Source organism: Dipodomys ordii, unplaced genomic scaffold (genome assembly GCF_000151885.1).
Source record: "Dipodomys ordii isolate 6190 unplaced genomic scaffold, Dord_2.0 Scaffold17, whole genome shotgun sequence".
Taxonomy (NCBI): Eukaryota; Metazoa; Chordata; class Mammalia; order Rodentia; family Heteromyidae; genus Dipodomys; species Dipodomys ordii.
In genome coordinates, this window is record NW_012267233.1 from 3,914,708 (window position 1) to 3,919,796 (window position 5,089).

The 5,089-nt window shown below is 35.9% G+C and overlaps 1 pseudogene; it reads left to right on the plus strand.

Moving 5' to 3' along the window:
• The first annotated feature begins 1,293 nt into the window (after nucleotides 1-1,293).
• The window catches only part of LOC105982702, a 13,193-nt pseudogene continuing 9,397 nt past the window's right edge, over nucleotides 1,294-5,089 (plus strand).

Consider the following 5,089-nt stretch of genomic DNA (forward strand, 5'->3'; position numbering starts at 1 on the left):
CTGAAAATTAAACAATTGCAAAAAAGAAGAGAAGGAAGAGGAGGAAAAGGAGGGGGAGGAGGGAGAGAAAGGGAAGGGGAGGGGAGTGGAAGGGGAAGGGGAGGAGAAGGGGGAAGGGGAAGGGGAAGAGGAGGCAATGTTCTAAAATGAAAGGATTTTCATAGAAGACTGCTGTTGAAAAGCTATATGGAGCCACCTAGTGACCGAATCTTGTGCTGGATAATGGAATTATATTTCGTCATTAAAAGATAAAAAGAGAACAAGTTCACAGATGGAAAGGTATTATAAATAACTAGGTCAGAAACAGAGCCTACTTTTCTATGTATACGACCTCAGTTGTGAAGTAAACATGAGTCACCTGTCTAGGTTTGCATCTTAAAGTTATTTTTATTTTGCTTTTATTGTAGATAGAAAATTTAAATATGCCTTCTGAAACAGCTCAAAAATTTCCAATTTAATAGCTTTTCAACAAAGTATACAAGTTAGAGATAATTGGATTCCACTTTTAAATTCTTATATTTCACCCAGCTGAATTAGGCTCAAAAAGTCAATTTCTTTAAATTGGAAAATATCTGTTAATGTTTCCAAACAGAATAGAAAAGGCTTCTTTTCCTCTTGTGAACTTATAAGAGTCTTTTGTCAATGAGGCACATTTTAACAACAAAGCCACATTCCTAAGAAAGCTAACTTGGTAGAAAATTGTCACTCCAATTAAAACCCTTTGTACTTTCAAACAGAATAAAAATGACAAGTGTATGTACTTATTGAAAGGAATTTGTAAGACATATCTAATTAGAATATCTCAGAAGTGTCATGATTGTTAGGACAAATCCTGAGTTGGTATCACATGTCCTAACAATCATGACACTTCTGAGATATTCTAATCCTGAGTTGGTATCACATCAATTTCTGTAAACCCCTTAAATCGCTTCCTTTCTTTGAGAATTGATTTACTATGAACCAATCCTGAAACTTTCAGAATGATAAAATCTTGAAAATAATAGTGAATGCCAGAGACTTAGTTTTACATGAATAACAACTTATGGGGTTGTGCAACCAAATTTTCAAATTATCATGTAGTTACAGAAAAATTCTTACTATTATTAATGAAATTTTGGAGTTAAGACAGAAGCCATTTCAGAATAATTCATTTAGTCATGCTTCTTCATGATGACAGATATACTTGAAAATACATTGTGTTCTTTTTCTCTTTGTCAAAAAAATTGATTGAGGCTAAATTAAAGAGGAGTGGAGAGAATGGACATCCCTGTCTCATTCTTGAGTTTAGAGGAAATGGCTTTAGCTTTTGCCATTAAGGATAATGCTGGCTGTAGGTTTGTCATACACAGCCTTTATTATATTGAAGAATGTTCCCTAGATTCCTAGTTTCTCCAGAGCCTTGATCATAAAGGGGTGTTGGATCTTGTCAAATGCTTTTTCTGCATCTATTGAGAGAATATTGAGCACTGTACTGTGCCCCTTGATGACTCAGTAGGAAAAAGAACAAAGACAGAAAGGTCAGAGGTAGAATCCAGGAATCATTACATGTGAGGTGAGATGACATATATAAAGTATACACTTGATTTCTGTTCTGTGAGATTTTATTACATGGCTAGTTTTATTTTGTTTTTTGTTTTTTGCAAATTAAAATGAACTCCAAGATATGGACACAAGAGGTTTTTCTTTGTTGTTTTTTATTTTTGTACTCTGTGACTTTCTTTGTTTCTTTGTATGTTACTGCTGTCACTGTATTTGATTTTGATACCCTGGTATTGTATATATGTTTATCTGAATTAGGGAAGGGAAGGGGAACAACAGAATGGTGAGACAAAGGAGAAGGGAGAAACCAATACAACAGCAATATTCGCAAGATAATATATTGGAAATATTCTGTACAACTTAGGGGAAGGCTTGAAGGAGGAGGGAAACTAGAAGAAAATTGAGGAAAGGGACAAAGAAAGTTGGACAAGAAATATACTTTATTTATATAATATACTCATTATGAAATATACTCATTACTTATGTACCTGTAAAACCCCTCTGTACATCACCTTGACAATAAACACACACACACACACACACAAACACACACACATGCATGCACACAAACATCTGGACACCAGTGGCTCATGTTTATAATCCTACCTATTCAGGCTGAGATCTGTGGAATGTGGTTTGAAGCCAGCCTTAGCAGGAAAGTCCATGAGATCCTTTTCTAATTAACTATGAAAAACCTAGAAGTGAAAGTGTTGCTCAAGAGATAGAGCACTAACCTTGAGCACAAAAGCTTAGGGATAGCACTCAGGCTAAGAGTTCAAGTTCCAGGATCAGCACATGCACATGCACATACACATACACACACACACACACACACACACACACACACACACACACACACACAGAGTAAAATCATATAGATACTCAAAACAGATAAGTTAGAATATCCAAAAATTCAAGCATTAGAGAACTGATGAAAAGACAGGGATGTGAAACAGATCTGAATTTTACCTCTTCTCATTATTTTATTTCTGTTTGTACATAAGAATTCACAAACTTTCTAAGCTCGTGATATAAATGTCATTATTAAATGATGACAGATCTAAAGACATGGTCTATAAAGCACTTAGTACCAGAGCTTTAAAATATTAAGTGTTCAGTAAATGTTAACTAGTGTTTTGCTGCTACCCTGAAGCTATTTTCTCTTTTCAATTTTCATGTAGTATTCCATAATAAAGCAAGATACTCTCACAATTCAGGTTTATCTCAAGCTAAGCCACGTAGCAAGCAAAGAGTCTTAACCTGTGTGAGCCATTAAAAAAGATAATATATAATAGCTTGAGCTATTTCCTTCAGTGCATGAACTTTCATTTGTTAAAGTTCCACTTATAAAGTAATAGGCATCCGAGTACCTCTAACCACAGAAGCATCTCTTTAATAGATACCAAATTGCGATAGGAAATGGACCTAATTTCATCTTGACGCCAGTAACTCCATCTTTCACTTACTTGGACACAAAATGGACTTGACTTCTTAATGCCACCTCAGGATGACAATATTTAGCAGGTTTTATAAATACCTAAAATGTGTTTTTCCCTTCCCTATGAAGGCTAAGATATTTGTATTTTGTATTGCAGCATCAAAGAATTTAACTCATTTGTTGCACACAGTATCTTATTACAAAAATCTATTTTTATTCATTTGGGTTAACTTCGAGAGGTCATAACATCTCTCATTCTGTGGCTATAACACCTTCAAACCTTGGAGCAGAAAGTTTTAAATATAATTATCATTTTCCTTTTCAATGTCACAATATTATTATAGTCTTGTATGTTGAAAACACATGCAAACTTGGGAACTTTGAAAAACAGAATGAGGAAGGGATGAAACTCTAAATCTGGCACATGGAAGATGTAAGAGTCCAACAGCTGTAGTAGTCCAGAAATAATTGCAAATATATCTGTTCCAAGGGTTGACTTAGTAACTACATATACATCACAAATGAGAATCATCCATAGTGCATCTACAGTCTGAATATTTGTGTCCTCTAAGAATGCATATGTTGATCCATTGGGAGATGACTTGATCATGTGACTTCCAATAGGAAGTCACTGTATAAAAGAGGAACAAAAACCTACCTTGCTTCTTCCAACACATAGAAACACAACATGACAGCAACACCTGTGAAAAAAAAGCTCTCACCAGACATGGAATCTACCAACCTCTATAGTAGATTTCCCAAGTTCCCGATCTTTGAGGAGTTCCTGCCACTTATCCAGTTCATGTTACTTTGTCAGAGTGGGCCAGACAGCTGAAGACAGAACAAAAGTTAAAATGTGAGAGAAAAACTAACATATGGCGAGTATTTTCATATAAAATATGAAGTGTAGGCTGGGAAGGTGGCTCAGTGGTAGAGCGTTTCCTTGCATGCATGAGGCCCTGGGTTCGATTCCTCAGCACCACATAAGCAAAAAGAAAAGCCAGAAGTGGCGCTGTGGCTCAAGTGGTAGAGCACTAACCTTGAGCTGAAGAGCTGAGGGACAGCGCCCAGGCCCAGAACTCAGGCCCCACGACTGGACCCCCCCCCCAAAAAAATGAAGTGTCAAAGTGCCTTGTTTATTTTGAATTATTATTTGTATTATTATTTGTTTTTATTCTGAATTTCAAATTCCTCAAAAAGGTTGTTACCCATAATTTTAGGTCATATCAGATTTTCCTTGCAGGTCTTGGAAGATCCTAATTCTGTTTCACGTTAAATTTTTTCCCATTTCTAACTCATTTGCATCCCTTTCTATACTGCAGTTACCACTATATTGTCTTGGGTATATTTATTCCTTATCAGGTATAAGATGTCATTGTGTATGTGGCTATGAGCTTTTTGAATAACGTGTGTGTGTGTGTGCAAAACACACAGACAGAAAGATTGATGGAGAGATAGATAGACAAGACCCATGATACACTGTTAGTCTAAGCAGACACATGACTGCATTCCTCTGTGAAGATGAAGACCAAGAGTAAAAGCACAAAGGTATTTCCATAGGAGATACTTTAAGATTAGTCCTTACTAGTGGAAAGATGTTTTGTTGGTGGTGGTGGTAATGGTGGTGGTGGTGGTGGTGGTGGTGTTTGTTTTTCCTTTGGGTTTTCTTTTTCTTTTAGGGGGGGACAAAGGGAAAATGTAGTTATGCCACTCAGTAGATACAATGTATAACTTATAGACAGATATGGGAGGGGAAAATGGAGGGAAAGCAACAGAAGGGGTGATAGTGTCCAAAAACAATAGAAATGTATATAATACCTGACTATATTATTACCTGACTCAGGAAATGGTCCCCCTTACAATACCTTAATAATAAAATAAAATTATATTTAAATAGGTAAGGTTTGTCAAAGCTGGAAGCAGAAAAAAAGCTGGAAGTAAGGTAGATGATGAGTCTAAATATCATTTTCAAAGAAAAAGCCAACATTTTCTGATAAATTTGGTGTCGAGTATAAATAAAAGTCAGAACATTGCCCCATTTGTTAGGAAATGGAAAAACCTGGAAAAAATTATATTAAGTGAAGTAAGCCAGGCCCAAAGAAACATAGGTCC